Source organism: Panthera leo, chromosome B2 (assembly GCF_018350215.1).
Source record: "Panthera leo isolate Ple1 chromosome B2, P.leo_Ple1_pat1.1, whole genome shotgun sequence".
NCBI lineage: Eukaryota > Metazoa > Chordata > Mammalia > Carnivora > Felidae > Panthera > Panthera leo.
In genome coordinates this window covers 37,955-56,417 of record NC_056683.1, presented here as the reverse complement: position 1 = coordinate 56,417, position 18,463 = coordinate 37,955, and the positions used below count along the sequence as shown (strand labels likewise).

The 18,463-nt window shown below is 45.3% G+C and overlaps 3 long non-coding RNA genes across 7 annotated transcripts in view; 1 reads left to right on the top strand and 2 right to left on the bottom strand.

Moving 5' to 3' along the window:
- Positions 1-10,071, top strand: part of LOC122219306 — a 39,611-nt gene extending 29,540 nt beyond the window's left edge. For 2 of the 5 annotated variants that reach the window (XR_006202330.1, XR_006202333.1), the window contains 4 exons: positions 4,719-4,811; positions 5,860-6,105; positions 6,620-7,493; positions 8,821-8,920. This is a non-coding gene — a long non-coding RNA (uncharacterized LOC122219306). Of the gene's footprint in view, positions 1-4,718; positions 4,812-5,792; positions 6,106-6,619; positions 7,494-8,820; positions 9,113-9,786 lie in introns of those variants that run through there. The other 3 variants (XR_006202332.1, XR_006202334.1, XR_006202331.1) reach the window with 3 other exon arrangements.
- Positions 3,728-9,294, bottom strand: LOC122219307. The gene is made up of 4 exons (XR_006202335.1): positions 9,259-9,294; positions 8,897-9,062; positions 6,591-6,686; positions 3,728-3,965 (listed from the first exon to the last, which is right to left on the bottom strand). It is a non-coding gene; the product is annotated as an uncharacterized LOC122219307 (long non-coding RNA).
- A 336-nt stretch (positions 10,072-10,407) lies between the features above and the next one.
- LOC122219308 overlaps positions 10,408-18,463 on the bottom strand; it is a 29,811-nt gene continuing 21,755 nt past the window's right edge. The window contains exons 2-3 of the long non-coding RNA XR_006202336.1: positions 12,684-12,822; positions 10,408-10,435 (exon numbers count right to left, since the gene is read on the bottom strand). This is a non-coding gene — a long non-coding RNA (uncharacterized LOC122219308). The remainder of the gene's footprint in view (positions 10,436-12,683; positions 12,823-18,463) is intronic.

Sequence of the window (18,463 nt, the reverse complement as noted above, 5' to 3'; positions counted from 1 at the left end):
ATGTTTCTCCTTTATTGTGTCCTCAGTGTGTAACTATGTTATATCTTACCTCTGTCAGGGGTCTCACTCTTCTACTCATTCCACAACTCCAGTGAGTATCCTTATGATCATTGCTTTAAATTCTGTATCAGGTATGTTACTTATATGTCTTTGGCTTAGATCTCTGGCTGTGGCTTTGACTAGGTCTTTCACTGTGGATAAACATCTCTGTGTGTCCATTTTGTCTGTCTCTCTGGCTCTATTTCTCTGTGTTAGGAAAGTCAGCTGTGCCTTCTGATCTTGAAATTAATGCCGTTATGAAGAAGAGGTCCTGGAGTCCTCAGCAGTGCACATCTCCGTTTATAGAACCTGGACCTTCAGGAGGATATCGTATGGGTATTGCTCACTCCCTGCTGTTGTGTCTGGGTTACTTTTCCTTTCAGTGCGGAGGTCTGCACTGAATGCGTGCCTGTTGTGGGCTGTGCTTGCTGTCAGTGGTGTCAGTGGGACCCAGGCAGGCCAGCTGAGTCAAGAATCAAGAATCAGCACAAATACATGTGTCTCCTGTGGCCTAAGCATTGTGTGAAATGCCATGTTTACGTTGCCTCTCTACACAGGCAGGGACCTGGCTGTCACTCATCCTCCTGGATCACCCAGTGCTGGGTCAGCTGACCTCCAAAGCCCAGGATCTAAACTCAAGGGAATTCAGCCCCCCTGGGTTTTAATGCCCAATGTTATGGAGATTAGTCTTCCCTGGTGTGAGGGCTCACTTTTTCTGCCCCTTCTGCAGGCAGCCAGACTCCACCTTTCTGATGCAGCTTCTATTTAGGTGTGGAGTTTGTTCTGCCAGTCTTTGGATCGTTCTCTGGTTCATGGACTTGGATGTGGATGTTATGCAGTTGAAAACATGGGACAGTGTGAGCTCAGGGTCTGCTTAGTCTGCTATTAATTTTTTAAGGGTCTTATTATTTTGGATTTTTGAGACATGGGCAGACAGACTCATTTCACCCATGCACTTCAGGATTTGAAAGGAACGTTCCCACATTTGCTTCTAGTATTTTGTGCTTTGAAACTCTCTTTAATGAGGTATAATTTACATATAACAAAGAGCCTCAAATTAAAGGGTATAATTTGATGAGAATTGATCTCATGGATACAGCACCATGAAGTCACATGCTTTCTCTCTAAACCTTAAATCATGATCCCTTTGTGTCTAGAGCTAATGTTGCTTTTGGAGTAAGGACTTTTTTTTTTTTTTTTTTTTTTTTTACATTTTCAGATATTGCCCAGGTGTCTGAAGGCCTGCACTAGGGTACCTACCTCCTTTTCTGATAGACTGTATTCCCGAAAGTATTGCAGTCATTCTACCTTTGGACTTTATCCTGTGTTGTATCTTTCAGTCTGTTCACTTAATTTTGTTGGAGTACTTTAATGCTGAGGGATGCATAATTGGATTGATTTTCACTAAATGGTACGAGCTGCAGTTCCAATCATGACAGAAAGCACGTGCTTCCTGTGTTAGGTACTCAAGAGCAAGGCAGATACCCTGGGCACTTGAGCTGAGTATGTCATTCTGTCTTTTTGCCAGCCCTCTTCCCTTCCCTGGGAGACAAGCGGCTCATTTTGGTCACACAAAAATGTAGGTGAAGTCAGCAGAGAAGGGTCCCTTCTCTTCTCTTTCCTGTGTCTCTCAAACTCCCTGTTGCTGCCTTCTGCCTGTCCCTTTCCCTGACTCAATCCCCCAGGCCCACTGCTCCACTCCAGCCATGATCAGGGTGTCCTCCAGCTGCTGGCCTTCTGCTCTGGCCATCGCTCAGTGAGGAAACTGCAGGATGATTATGTAGTCCATGGGTCTGATCAAGAAATCTCTGCTCCTCAGAGTCCTCCTACACGTGGTGCTGTCTGTGGACACCTGGCATCCTGGGCATGGGTCTGACCCTCACTCCTCTACCACAGTCACTGCTGGTCCCTCATCCTTCTCCACCATTAGATCTCAGCCACTTCCTAAGGACAGATACCTATCTGACCCGAAGGCATCATGGACTCAGGGAATATTTCCAAAATAAATGAGCATAAGCACCTAGATATAGGAAGGTCCCATCACCCCAGAAAACTCCCTCCACCATTTCCGGTACTTTGTTACCTGTGTGTACAGGAACCCCACTGTGTGCACCAATGGGGAGTGAGAGTAGATGGTCCTAGAAGCAGACGCTGACACAGAGACATAACGATGAAAGGTGGATTAGGGGACAGTAGGAAGGACAAAGTGGAGGGGACAGGATGGGCATGGAAAGCATTCAGGTAGATCTGACACATTCTTAAAATGTATATACAAACATGATAGTCTGTCACCATGCACAGTCCTCTTCAAATTTCAAAAGAGTTGTCCTACAAGGCAAAGAGATTTGGGTTTATTTCCCTGTGATCTTATGTTTTCCTACATGCATTCTGTCTTCTGTAGTTTATCTGTGGCTGTGGCCTCAGATGAACACTGTAGTGTGTGGCTGCATCTGTGAGATTATGTGTAATAGAAAATGATTGTCTTCAGATCTAGGTCTCTGAATGTACACATTCTCATAATTAGATTTTTTTCACTGTGTGGCAGGGCCCGAATTCTAATAGAAAAACGAGGGACATTGTCTTATTTTTTAAAACCGTGATTCCCACTCCCTGGGCTGAGTTGTTAACAGTCCTAGTTTAATGAACTCCTGTGACCATCTTTTTTGGAGGATCATTGTGTGGAGATATCTTAACTGAAACTGTGAGAAGCGTGTTCCCAGAGATTTTGCAGATGCTTTATACACTGAATGTCTTCTTTTTCTCTTGTTCTTAGAAACAAATATTACCCCTGTTTTCACAGATAACACAGCTGAGGCTCTGTGTAGGTCCCACTGAGAACTGTTATTAGGGCTGAGACAGCAGGAACACAGGCAAAGCCTCAGGATATTGTGAGAGAAGTTTGAGGAGATGCAAAGCTGTAGTCAGGATGATGACAGGGGTCCAGCAGGGGTGGCATCTGGCCAGCCCTGAATTGTAGGATGACTCAGCTGATCTAGAACCTGTCTCCACTTTTAGTCTCACTGAGGGATATGAACTTGGGCATACAGCATTTTCATAAGAACAAGTTAAATTCCCCATATCTCCAGGGCTCTTTTCCCCCCACAAATATGTAGAACCTTCAGGAAAATCCAGGGAGACAAGAATCTTTTTAGGTGATTACCTGCGTGCACTTTGGCAACACACTGACATTCTGGAGATGAACAGTGCATTGTGCACTGAGAGCGGTCCCACATAGCAGCTCCGTATGGACCTCACACTCCCTGCTCAGGCTGTGGCCAGGAATGACCTCCAGCTGCATCTCACTGACCCCCAACACCCTCCCCTCTGCACCTCCTCAAACTCTGCTTACTGTGCTCAACTTCCCTTCTATTCCTGTATGATTCAAGTCTCCCCCGGTTTTGCACTGGATCCTTCACTGGTGTTTCCATCATGGTGATCACAAGGTCTGCATCGTTTAATGAATGTCCCTCTTTCACACAGGACACCTGATGCTCTAAAAGTTAGAGAACCCAACACATTGTGTCTCCAACATACGCCCCAGTACTGCTGATACGTCTGCTTTTGTGTAAAAACTCCTCTTTCATTTGACAAGAGAAACGTATAGCTCACTGTATTACAGGGACATGACACTGCCCATTGTATGTATGTCCTGAGAAACTTGAGATATGCTACGGTGTCCTCAGGCAGTTTGTAGTTGGATTGCCAAGACTCACAACCATCTCTACATCATTGCCACAAAGTCAATCATGAAGAAGATGAATATACTTTACCAGCCACTCATCCAGTTCAGGTCATCTTAACAAATAGAGTAGGTGGAGGAGGGGGATGTGGCCTATAGCCCATGACTGGTGGTGAAGGGTGGTCCACAGGGTACAGCCTGCAAGGCAATCCTGGGAAAGGACCAGGACTCTTGCATACAAAATAGCCTGCGGAAAAGAAATGAGAGGTATGTTCATAGGACAGAACCGAGCACCAACACCAGCAAAAAGCAGAAACCCAAAGCAGCAGTGCTCATATCCTACTAGCTTCCCCACCACCAGGTTCCAAGAGGGCAGCATCAGTGCCAAAATCTCTACCCATACTTTGGGTTCCACTTACAGCTTTGGGGTGGGAAGAGGATGTGATTGGGGTAAACTAATGTCCCCACGTGTCTGGAAACATAGAAACAGCAAGCGTCCTTTTCCTAGAAGATTTATAGGCTGAATACTAAATTAACAAAGTAGCATATTCCAGATAGGAAGTCAACTATGTCCAGGATCACACTCCACCCTTCATCCCCTCCACCACAGAGGCTGTTTATTGTGTATGTGAAGAACTACAGAATGAGAAGGAATGACAAAGCCAGTGTCCACACATGGAATCATAGCCCTCGTGGCTCAAAGTTCTGCCTCTAAGCCCCTGCCTGTGTCCAAACTACCGTCCCGACAATGGGATCTCCTCCTCTCTGGAAGTGCTATCCATGGGCACAGTGAGGGCCTGTAGAGGACCTGGGAAAGCATGCTCTTAGAGAAACAGGTAGCCTATACATGTTAGTTGGGTTCAGCTAATTTATTTGAATTCAGAGGTACTTCTCAGCTTAAGTGCAGTACACTTTGCAGGGTAATTGTGTCCTCTGGAAAAATGAGCTGAAATTCTAAAAGACAAAATTAACACAAATGCACTTTGATGTCTGGTGTAAGTTTCCATGTTTTAGCTGTACCTGTGACACAGGACACGAGAGAATGTGCTCATGTGAACACAAGTGAAGGACACCGTGGGGACTTGACACACAGGTAATTTTGGATTTTTTCTCTTCACAACTTAAGTTTCAGTGCATGTTTTCTATGGCAAATATGCCACCTCTTATAGTTCAGATATTTGTGCCCAGGGCACACCTGAAGGGACTCTGGACAGCATGTTTACCAAAATGCTGATGGGTATGAAATTTACTTTGTCTAAGACCATTGTAAATGACACATACAAAAATATAAGTTGGAGTGAAGGCAGTTTGCATTTTCAAATTGTAAGGATACCCACAGATTTTTCTGAGCACGTTAAAACCCTCAATAGAAGGAAACAGGAGAGGAAGAAACAGCAAGAGCAATGATTCCACATTGAGGAGATCCACAAAGAATGAGGCAAGGTAGGAGACTTCCAAGTGGAGTGTGGTGTCATCCTCCTTGATTTATTCCAGGAACACATTGGAAAAGCCCTATGGTTCTCACCCTTAAGCACGCTTAGCCTCTAAAGTTACCACAAAGAGATGCCAGCTGGAAAATAGGGAATCCCATAGACTCGGTGGTAAAGGTTTTGCATTTGGGAAAAAAAAAACAAAAACAGCAGACAGGCCATACTTCACACAAACCAGAGACAATGGCAGGAGAGTGTCCTGTACAGAAAGATGTGGCTGTCCGTAAAGACTTAGAACTGAAAATGGCCACAGCATTTACTTTGTGCTTGACGGCAGTTTTGGCAGAGCCAGTGTCGATGTCACTCTTGGTTGTGACACCTACTTCTGGACCTGCAAAAAGCTCTAGAAGGGATGGAGGTTTATTCTGACTTGAGTAGACTGTTTGGAGGTCAAAAACAAAACAAAAAACCCTCCCCTCATACTTCCGTCAACTTAAACTCTTTGTCCCAGTGAGATCCCAAATTACATGCACAGGGTGTCCCACATGCCTCCGGTGATACCCAAAAAGAACTTGAAGAACCATCCCTTATAACTTGATGAAGACTCCTAAAAGCCCTGATTCAGATGTATTCATCACTCATAGAACAACTATGGATGGCTGTGAGCACAACTAGATGGACGTACGTTACATTGTGCCTCATGCCTCACAGATCCCAGCAAGTGGACTGTGTACAGGGCATTTCTGCTGAAGCGCTATGTCTGCTTTCCTGCATACGGCCCCATTCCTTTTCCACAAGAGATGCCTGTACCAACCCATGGTGGGGGAAAGGACAAAGATGAGATCCTGAGCAACTTGAGGAATATGGTAATGGCAGCAGACACATTCCCCTTGCATCACAATGGTCTGTGGTACCGCCTCTGCACCTTGGCCCAAGACCTAACAGCAACAAAATAAGGTGAGTGTGTTTTAGAGTCAAATCCTAGTGCTTAGATCATCTTACCAAGTGTTGCAGGTGGAGGGGTTCCGGGTGGCCTCAGGGCCACTAAGGTTCAGGAGGTGGACGTGCCTAATAGTCCATGGGGGCGGAGCATGTCTAGGGTAGGGCATGCAGAATCATCCAGTTAACGGAGGAGGTCCCCAGGATCCAGACTGCCCTGCAGAACAGAAGTGACAGCTACATCCATATGCCAGACAAGAGAACAAATACCAAAAGCAGCTGTAACCCAGAGAAGAAGGTGTCAGCACCTGCCACCTCTCTACCACCAGGATCCAAGAGAGTAGCATCAGTACCTGAAAAGTCTGTCCCTGCCACTGGATACCACCTACAGCTTGGGGTAGTAGATGCAAGAGGTTAACCTATTGCCACCACACATCATTGCCCATGTCTGCGGAAGTAAAATGGCAAGGGTCCTGTCCTAGAGGGTTAACAGAAGTAATTACAGATTAATGAAGTAGCATTCTCCCGACAGGCAGCCATCGATGTCCAGGTTCACCCTGCATCCCTCCTCTACGGCGACTCCAGATGCTCTGCTTTTGCTATATTAAGAACACAAAAAAAAAATGATTGGGAATAAACGACTCATATTCTGCTCATGGAATCACAGCCACTCCTGGCAAAACGTTCTGCAGCCGGACCCTCACTGTGCCTCCTCTGGTCCTCTCCCTGAGAAAGGAGTCTTCCCTCTTGAAGTGTTGTCAAAGGCCTCGGAGACCTCTGGGGAGTGGAGGATGCCTGGAATCTTGCAGGGGAATGAGAGTCTTCTGTGAAGAACGAGTTACTTGTGGTGAATGTCTACAAAGTTCAGATGTGTTCATCTTAATTCATAGGGAATTCTGACTTTAAGCATACTAAAGGACACAGAGTAGTTATGTGCAACGGAAAAAAAGAGGGAGAAATTCACATAACAGATTTCATGCAAGTGTTTTGGTATAAAACTGGTATGTGTCATGAGATTATATCAGCTCTAACAGTGACTGGGGACACAACCAGAAACTGCTCATAGAAACACAACTGAAGGACACAGTGTTCAAATTGTTTTTTACCTAAGGTATAGCTGGAGGATTCCAGACAAGTCATTTACCAACAAAGACAGAAAGGTGATGACATTGGCTTTCTCTATGACCACTCTAAATGGCACAGGGCACATAATAAAAAGTTGGAGTCATGATGTCGTTTCTAACAGGTTCATCTCCTAGCCAGAATCAAGAAAGGAAGACACAGCAGCCACACTGTTCCCACAGAGGTGAGGTCTGGAAGGGATCACCCAGGCCGGGAGACCTCTGTTTGGAGTGTGCAGTCATCCTCCTCTCATTATTTCCTGAAACTCGTGGAAAAACCTTAAGGTACTCAGTCTCTAAGCGCTTTTGGCTTCTAAACTTACCACAGAAAGCTGACAGACTAAAAATTGAGAAGCCTGTGGGCTCCTGGGTTATGAGTGTGCATTTGGAAAAGAAAGAACAAACAGACATATCACACAACACGCAAAATGAGACAAGGCCGGGGGAGCATGTTGTACATAAAGATGAGGGTTTCCCAAAAGAGTTACAACTGAGAATGGCCCTGGCATTTACCTTGTCCTTGTATGCATTCTTGGCACAGTCAGAGCCGCTGTAACCCACAAAGGTTTCAGTAGTTTCTCGATCTACTAAAGACCCTAGAAGGGACAGAGGTTTATTCTGCTTTTAGAGGACTGTGCGGAATGAAAACAATCCCTCAACTCATTCCTCAAATATCTTAAATTTTCCCTATGGTCAGGTCCCCAAGGATAAGGGGGAGAACCATCCCCTCACCTTGATAAAGACCTCATGGTGCCCTAGTTCATGTTGTTTCATAATTAATCACATAACTGTGGACAGGCCAGGCAAACTAGCAATTTAGAATTCACCAGTAAAACAGTTTTCTCAGTATACATCATGGGAAATCACGATTCCATTACAGATCAAGAATTAATCTGAGGATGCTTGGATTCAGCATCCAACTCTTAATTTTGGCTCAGGTCACGATCTCACAGCTTGTGAATTCAAGCCCAGCATTGGGTTCCTCACTGACAGTGTGGCGCCTGCTTGGCATTCTGTCTATGCGTCTCTCAAAATAAATAAAATTAACAAAAAAGAATAACATTGAGAATACTGGTTTGGTGTATATCCTCAATGAGTCCTCAAGAAGGGTGCATTTCTTCAGGCTTCAGGCAAATTGTTCAATCTCCCAGCTTATCTACAAGCTGCCTTCCACATGAGAGCAGTTAGTATATAAGGAAAGACTAATTTGACACTATCAAGAAAAGGAAAACTGTCAGAAGTTAGCAGTGAAGCTGCAGAGTTGCACTGATACCATCAGAGGACTAAGCTAAGCTTTATGGAACTTGAAATGAGGGATGTAGGGCTACAGTTCCCAAAACAAACAAAAAGAAAGACTGTTAAAACTAGTGAATAAATGACCTTCTCCTCAAATAAACTAAAGTCTTCGTATTGTGTCCGGGTGGGAAGAAGGTTTCCAGGCTCTTCAGACACCGGGATGTTAGAGGAGGTGGGAGGGTCACCGTCAGAGGAGGGGCATGAGCTCCACCAGTCACAGGGACAAGTGCCTCACTGTCTGCGGCAGCAGAGGAGAACACCCTTCTGTCACCCCTTCAGACCACCTGCCGTCCTTACTGCTTGTGATTCTTTCCAGACCACACGATGATCACACACAGGAACAGGCTGCACAGCAGAAATTAGACTGCAGCACATCACAACGTGCTCCTTACCTCTCCGTGGAGGGTTCTTGCAGTGATTGGTTTCTGCCTCATGTATCCCTCAGGCAGCCTCTTTGCTTCCATCCCGTCCAGTCTTGGATACAGAAAAATAATGGACTTCTATAAGAGTTGCAACACCGCGTCGTCTACTAGACAACAAACAGTGCAGGCGTCATCCCTGGAAACACCCATAAAAACGCAAGTCAAATGACCACACCTGTATTTCAAGTAAGCGACCTCCCTGCCCTGCTCCGCCATCTCCCTGTCCCAGATCTGAGTCTTGATCTGGGGGAGAAAAAACACATCCACCTTCAGTCGGAAGGTGGTGCCACACTGTGCACCAAAGAAAGAGGAGGAAACAAGAAAACACTTACCTAGTTGTCCTGAGCATTCTTCTCATGAACTGCAAGCTGAAAAAGCCAACAATGAAAAGCCCGTGGTCAGGGATTCCAAGGGCCACTACACTCACCCGCGTGAGGCGCTAAGGGTTCAGTATGTCAGGCAGAACTCAGGTTACCTGGTATCTAAAGGGGAGCTCTGCCTGCTGCAGCTGTTCCCGTGTTTGTTCAATTTGTTGCCTGTGAGTTACAATTGCTCTTGTCAGATAAGGCCCAATATTGGGTATGATTTTAAATAAGCTGCCCACGTTCCCAACAACCTCATATTTGTCCCAGGATACAATTTATTCTTACACATGAAACACTTTGCACATGATTATCAATGACCAGTAGGATCAAAGCTATTGTTACATCTTTTCCTTACTCATTATTCCATGCCTGTAGGGTTCAGAGTTCATAGAATTCCTTCCCATTTTCAATCTTTCTCTAACTCATCATGTGACAAGTGTCTTTTATCATAAAGATCTATTCTTCTATAACTTATATCCTCACCATGTTTCCCAGGGTTGCAAAGATGAGGGCCATGAAATGGCACTACCACGTTGATGGGTATGATTCATTGTATGACACACTGCTTTCCTACATATGATGACAATTGACACCACCTCCGAGGAATGTTAGCATGGACAAAGTTTCCACACAGTCTGGCCACTACTTGAGATCTGCAAATGTTTAGAAACTTAATTGTTTTATTCTTTCTAAACTTACCTTTTTTATCTGTTAATACTCTATGCATATGTTGACTTTAAACACTGCACAAAGATTAAAAACCAAAAAATGAACAGCGGTTTCATGAGCTGCTGGTAATTACTAGCTGAACTCACTTGTACTTGTTTATTTCTTCTGTAGCTATTTTCTTTTTTTTTCCTAATGTTTATTTTTGAGACAGAGAGAGAGTGAGCACATGCATGAGCGGGGGAGGGACAGAGAGAGATGTAACAGAATCTGAAACAGGCTCCAGGCTCTGATCTGTCAGCACAGAGCCTGACACGGGGCTCGAACTCCCGGACTGTGAAATTATGACCTGAGCTGAAGTTGGACGCTTAAACGACTGAGCCACCCAGGCGCCCCTTAAGTAGCTATTTTCAAATTTTACCTGCAGCTGCCAGCTGATTCTTCTTTGCCATCAGTTCACAGTGTCATTTTCAGCTTCCTATGATGGGAAAGATACATACACAGTCAGGAACAAGGTCCAGAGGTTCTCCCTTTTTACCTCCCAGCACTCTTGAAGTCCTATGCAAATATCCCTTCCCCCACTTCTCCCATAAATGCACAGACTGACAACCCAATCAGAGAAATGAAGTGAACACCCCATTTAAGTTCAAGAAAATTCAACTTCTGTCTGCTGCCACGTCTCTACTATTGGAACTGTCTTTCTAGTTCTCGTTTCCTCTCCTTTATCATAAAGTCATCAAATAACATTGTACTTTGTGCCTTCCCAGAGTTGGTCTTTTGTTTGAGATGGTGAAGACTCATTTCATCAGTGAGTGAAAAACCATATCTGACCAACTGTACCCATTAGGATGAAGCAGGGGATCATCACTAGTCTTACACCTCCATGGGGAGCCCTGATTCTCAGTCCAAAAGTTGTACCATGACACAGGCAATCACCTGAAAGACGACCTTCCAGAATATGGTTTCACTAACATTGCAGCTCACTCCCAGACATCGCTAGAGTTCAGGACTGCAACCCCTGCCTCCACCTTCAAAAGGCCAATCTTAGAACAACATCATCTCCTGACGTACAACATGATATGAACTGTCACACAGTCTGGGATTACTTCCAGGAAAGAGATTTCAGGTGGAAAACTCTCAACTTCATGGAGCCAAATCTACTTTAACAAGACTCATTCCATTGATAATGAAGGCAGCAAAAGGCAATGCTTGGCAAGGCTGGGTTGCTGTGTTACCCTCAGACTATTTTCTTTGTGGTGTTGATTGAGATGGTTTCAACTTGACACTTGATGTACTCAAGAATCACATGCAAAATTGAAAATCTCTTAGAAAATGACACAAAAGCACTAGACAGAGAAAGGCACATGCATTTCCTTCTGGCCTCTCAGGCAGTCCTTCGGCAAATGCTCGCTGGAGTGGTTGTAATGTAGTGGCTCTGTTGTAAGGGGTTGAAGATAGAGAGGTGGTCAGGGTGCTGCACCCACTCACAGAAAGTGCTTACGAGTTAACAAAAACAAGATGCCAGTGAGACAGAGCAAGCCCTAACCCCAGCCCCAGCTGTGGGAAGGACAAATATAAGGTGAGTCTCCAGGGAAGAGAAGACTTCATTTTCCAACACGAGTGAGGGACTCTAAAGTCCCGCATCTCCTCCTGAGAACAAAAGGAAATACTGTACAAAGGAGGAAACATGTTACTGAATGCACCAAGTGTCTGACAACCCCACAAAGACACACAAGACCAAGATGGAGAAGAAGGAAGCCCAGGACAAAGCCAGCCTGGCAGTTGGACCCAAACTCCCTAGGACTCATCATTGAGGTGGGGGGCATACATTTGAATGGCAAAGAAGCTGAACAACTTTATGGGCACAGACTTAGAAGTAAACAAGTGTAGTTCAGGGGCGGCCAGCAAAGATGAGCCCTAGTGAAGCTGCGGGCTTTGGCCAAGACTCAGAAGAGTTACACTTAAAAAATCAGGGGACAGGAAACAACTTGACTTTCTTAGGGATTGGGCCTGCAGTGAGCAATCTCACTGGCAGAATGGATGCAGGGATCCAGTACTGCTGGTACCCCTACCCACTTTCCAGAAAGCAACTTCCATTGTTTCTGCAGCAAGATAATTCATTTTTTTTCCCCACACATTTTTGACCCATGTCTGGTCCTGAAGAAAAATGACCTAATTGCTGGGTGACAAAACAGTGTGATGCGATTGAAACCTGTAGGACAGTGTAGGTGGATCCAGAGTGGATCCAGGTATTAAAGTTATTAATGATGGTACCTTCCCTCTTCCACCCCCAAAACATGACACAATGTGTGGCAAGCACTTAGGACAGAAAGGAAAATGCAGGTTACATTACAGAAAGCAAGGTAGGAAGGGAAGGTCCAATACTACTGAATGCATTGGGCAAAAATACTCTGGACCCAGTTCCAAAAGAAATACAATTATCTCTACTGGCTGCCATGTTCTCCCATACAATCCGGTCCTTGTGACAGTTCTCACATGAACATCTTACTTTTCTAAATTTTTTTTAACGTTTATTCATTTTTTGATAGAGACAGAGTGCGAGTTGGGTAGGGCCAGAGGAAGATATAGAATCCAAAGCAAGCTCCAGGCTCTGAACTGTCAACACAGAGCCCGACATGGGGCTTGAACTCATGGACCGTGAGATCATGACCTGAGCCGAATTTGGACGTTCAACCGACTGAGCCACCCAAGCGCCCCCATGTTACTTTTTTGTAGGCACTTTTCTTTGTTCATAGAATTCTTCCAGGTTATGTGCTTTCTCCTTCAGCTGTTTGACTTTTGCTTCCTTTGTGGCTTTCACAGACCTCAATGCATCACACTTGTCTTCCAGGGCGTTTTTATTTTCTGGAAGAAAAAAAAAAAAGGTGTTTTCTTGATAAACGTGCACATGACCTGAGTCTTGATTTTGGTGAGACAGAAAAAAGGCAAGAACCACGAAGGCATGAAAGTATTCTTTCCCTTACCAATGCAAAGTCATTGCCATCATATGGGGATTTCTCCCCAACAGAAAATATAACTTCTAGTTGACAGTTATTGGACCTGAAGGCTCTTAGCTCTACATCCTTGAATTCAACATTTGCATCTTGTGGTTAAGACAGATATGAGGAAAGACTTTCACGGAAAACTGATCACACAACAATTTGTACCTCACACAGCAAGATCGTGCATTGCAATCAACAAACACCTTGAGGCATGAATATAACTAGAAGACAAAGATGATGGAAAATAGTTCATGTCTAACAACTCATGGCTTTCTTAGTGGTATACGTATGTATGTATGTATGTATGTATGTATGTATGTATGCATGTTTATCCCCCATTCACGTTGAAAATTTACTATTCAGCATTCAGAGAGAAAGAGACTATTGAGCACCTGGGTGGCTCAGTCAGTTGAGCATCAGATTCTTGATTTTGGGTCAGGTCATGATTGTAGGATCATGTGACCCAGACCTGTGTTGGGCTCCACACTGAGTGTGAATCCTGCTTAAGATTCTCTCTCTTTCCCTCTGCCCCTCTCCCCCACTGGCATGCCCCCTCACTAAAATTTAAAAAAAATCATAAAGCATAATTTAAACATATTTTTTAAAGGGAAAGGATTATACACTTTGGCTATCACCCTTTCTCTCTCAACTATATTTGGGTATTTTCTACATATCTTGGAGGGCAAAGTTGAATGATGTGATAATTACCTAGTTGTGAAAATAAAAGATAACTCCTAGTCCTTGAAATAGCAAATCTCATCTTGGCGGTCCTAGTAAAATTCCAACTCATTGGTCAGAAAGAGTTTTGGCTCCCAGAGGCCCATTGTCTACTGTGGTAAATGGCAGGCAAATATGCTGTGCTCACTTCACCCAATGAACAAAAACCCTCCAAAGCCAAATTACGGTAAAACTCAGCAGCCAACTCTTAACCACTTCCTGATTCTTCACATTTCTTTCTCTCTCTCTGAGTTTGCAAGGTAGCAAGTGCACTTTGAACGGTGTCATTTAAAATTTCATTAAAGTGGGTGCCTGGGAGGCTCATTCAGTTAAGCATCTGACTTCAGCTCAGGTCGTCATCTCATGGTTTGTGAGTTTGAGCCCTGTGTCGGACTCTGTGCTGACAGCTCAGAGCCTGAGGCCTGCTTCGGATTCTTTGTCTCCCTCTCTCTCTGCTCCTCCCCCGCTCATGCTGTGTCTCTCTCTCTAAAATAAGTAAACATAAATAATTTTATGTAAACATAAATAATTTTATGTTTACTTGTACTCAACAAGTACAAAAAGATAGAGATCATACCGTGCACAGTTTCAGACCCCAATGCTATGAAACTCGAAATCAACCACCAGAAAAAATTTGGAAAGATAACAAATACTTGTAGAATAAAGAACATCCTACTGAACAATGAATAGTGGAATGCAAGCTGCTGCAGCCACTCTGGAAAACAGTACGGAGGCTCCTCAAAAACCTAAAAAGAGAACTATCCTACGACACAGCAATTGCAATACTAGGCATTTATCTAAGGGACACAGGTGTGCTGTTTTGAAGGGACACATGCACCCCCATGATTATAGCACCACTATCAACAATAGCCAAAGTATGGAAAAAGCCCAAATGTCCATCGATGGATGAATGGATACAGACGTACATACACACACACACACGGTATGTATATGTGTGTGTGTGCGTGTGTGTGTGTATACACATACATACATACACACACCCTGGAATATTAGCCATCAAAAAGAATAAAATCTTGCCATTTGAAACTACATGGATGGAGAGCCTCCTGGGACCTAACACTAACCGTAAACATAACCCTAACCATAACCCTCACCCTACACTTAACCCTATCTAGCACATGAAAAGTAAACCGGATCCACAGCCGCACATGTGCCCTCATTTCAGACCTCCATGGAATTAACAACATTGGTGTCGCTTCAGCCTTAGCAACTTCCCTGTACCGAACACTTACCCTAGCTAAGTGTCTATCCCCATGGAGACCCAATTCCAAAGTCTGACAACAGCACGCACACGGGTTCGAGAATCGGTGCAACAATACCCGGAATTGAACATGGAACATCACCACCATTTCTTTTGCAAGGTGTGATTGCAGCTGCACGACAGGATTCCTGAGGCCTATTCCAAGGGTGGCCCAAACATCTCTCTGGTCTTGGATCTTATGAACTGATACTGACCGGCACGCTCCCTTATGTACTCCACTCAGCCCTTCGGGGAGACAACCGCACTGTTGTTGGTTCAGTGCCTGGAGCCTCCTGGGACCTAAAACTAACCCTACCCATAACCCTAAACATAACCCTCAACTTACACCTAACCCTATCTCTAATTGAACCCTATACTTGACCCCCACCTTCTCTAGGGCCCTCAACACAGCCCTCAGGGAGATCATGAGACTGGAGTCGCTTCAGCCCTGTCGACTTCCTTGGACTGAACCCTAACCCTAGCTAAGGCTTTCTCCCCATGGGGACCCAATTCTAAAATCTGACAACAGCACCCACAAGGATTCGAGAATCGGTGCAAAAATACTCAGCATGGAACATGGAACATAACCATGTCATTTCAAAAGCACGACTGCAGTTGCACAAGAGGATTCCTGAGGACTACCCGAAGGGTGGCCCATACATATGCCTGGCCTTGGAACCCAAAGACTAATCCTGACAGGCACCCTCCCTTGTGTCCTACACTCAGCCCTTCGGGGATACAATTGTTCTTCTGTGCATTCAGTGCCTGGAGCTTGCTGGGTTAGGACCTAACCCTAACCCTAATCATAACCCTAATCGTAAACTTCAACCTACACCTAACCCTATCTCTAACCCAAACACTACACTTGACCTGCACACTCGCATGGACACTCAATTCAGCCCTCCAGCGAGATCATGAGACTGGAGTCTCTTCAGCCATGGCCACACCGCTGGAACGAACTCTAACCCTAGCTCTGGCTCTGTATGCATTGGGACCCAATTCCAATGTCTGACAACAGCTCTCACACTGGTTCAAGAATTGGTCCAGAAATAGTTGGTTGGCATGGAACTTGGAACATCACCATGTCACTTCCAAAGTGCAACTGCAGCTGCACGGGAGGAATCCTGAGGCCTACCCAAAGGGTGGCCCATACATTTGTTTGGTCTTGGAACCCAAATACGAAGACTGATGGGCACCCTCCCTTGTGTACTACACTCAGCTCTTCAGGTTGACACCTGCTCTGTTTGGGGTCAGTGTATGGAGTCTCATGGGACCTAAACTTAAACCTAACAGTACCCCTAACCATAAATATCACCCTACACCAAACCCTATCTCATTAAGTCTACACCAGACCCACAGCTGCGCATGTGCCCTGACTTCAGAGCTCCATGGAATTCACAACACTGGAGTTGCTTTGGCCCTGGTGACATTCCTGGACCAAACCCTAAACCTATATAAGTGTCTCTCCCATGGGGAAACAAGTCCAAAATCTGACAATAGCACACACAAGGTTCGAAAACAGGTGTAGAAATACTTGGCATGGAATATATATCATCACCATGTTATTTCCAAACCATAACCCTAACTGTACCCCTAACAATTACCCTCACCCTACACCTACCCCTATATCTAACCCTACCCTACATTGAACCACACCCTCGCATGTGCCCTCAATTCAGCCCTCGAGGGAGATCACGAAAATGGAGTTGCTTCAGGACTGGCAACTTCCCTGGACCAAACCCTAATGCTAGCTAAGGCTCGGGGACCCAATTCCAAAGTCTGACAACAGTACACAAATGGGCTCGAGAATCAGTGCAGAAATACTTGGCATGGAACGTGGAACATCACCATGTCATTTCCAAAGCGCGACTGCAGCTGCACGAGAAGCTTCCTGAGTCCTACACGAAGGGTGACACATACATTTCTCTGGCTTTGGAAGACAAAGGCTAATCCTGACCGGCACCCTCCCCTGTGTACTCCACTCAGCCCCTCGGGTTAACACCAGCTCTGCTATGGGATCAGTGTCTGGTGTCTTCTGGGACCTAAAACTAACCCTAATCCTAAACATAATCCTTACCCTACACCTAACCCTATCAACCTCAATAAGCTACACCAGACCCATAGCCACGCACCTACCCTCACTTCAGCCCCCCATGGAATTCACAAAACTGCTATGGCTTCTGCCATGGTGACGCCCCTGGACCGAAACCTAAACCTAATTGAGGCTCTGTCCCCATGGGGACCCAATTCCAAAGTCTGACAAGAGCACGCACAGAGGTTCGAGTATCAGTGCAGAAATACTTGACATGGAACGTGGAACATCACTATGTCATTTTCAAGGCGGAACTGCAGCTGAACGAGAGGATTCCTGAGGCCTATATGAAGCTTGCCCAATATTTGTTTGGCATTGGAAACCAAAGACTAATCCTGACTGACACCTTCCTTTGTGTACTCCACTCAGCCCATCGGGGAGACAACTGCTCTGCGGTGGGGTCAGTGCCTAGAGACTCCTGGGACCTAACCCTAGCCCTAACGTAACCCTAACCATAACCTTCACCCTACACCTAACCCTAACATTAACCCAAATCCTACACTTGACCCGAACTGTCGCATGGGCCCTCAATTCAGTCCTCGAGGAAGATCACAAAACGAGTCGATTCACTCCTGCTGACTTCCCTGGACCTAACACAAACCCTAGGTAAGGCTCTCTCCCCGTCAGAACCCAATTCCAAGTCTGACAACAGTATGCACACGGTTTCGAGAATCTGTACACAAATACTCGACATGGAATGTGGAACATCACTATCTCATTTCAAGCGCGACTGCAGCTGCATGAGACGAATCCTGAGGCCTACCTGAAGGGTGACCCTTACATTTGTCTGGCCTTGGAACCCAAAGACTAGTCCTGACTGACACCCTCCCTTGGGGACACCACTCACCCCTTCGTGGAGACAACACCACTGTTGTGGGTTCAGTGCCTAGAGCCTCCTGAGACCTAACCCTAACCCTAATCATAACCCTAAACACAACCTTCACCCTACACCTAACCCTATCTAGCACACTAACTCTAAACCAGATTCACAGCCACGTATGTGCCCTCACTTCAGCCCTCCATGGAATTCAAAACACTGGTGTCGCTTCGGACTTGGAGACTTCCCTATACTGAACCCTGACCCTAGCTAAGTGTCTATCCCCATGGGGACTCATTTACAAAGTCTGACATCAGCACATACATGGGATCGAGAATCAGTGCATAAATACTAGGCATGAAACGTGGAACATCACCATGTCATATGCAAAGCACGACAGCAGCTGCACGAGAAGAATCCTGAGGCCTAACCGAAGGGTGGGCCATATGTTTGTCTGGCTTTGGAACCCAAAGATTAATGCTAACGAAAACCCTCCCTTCTGTACTGCACTCAGGCCTTCAGGAAGACAACTGCTTTGCTGTAGAGTCACTGTCTTCACTCACCTGGGACCTAACCCTAACGGTGAACCGAAACATAACCCTCACCCTAAACCTAAT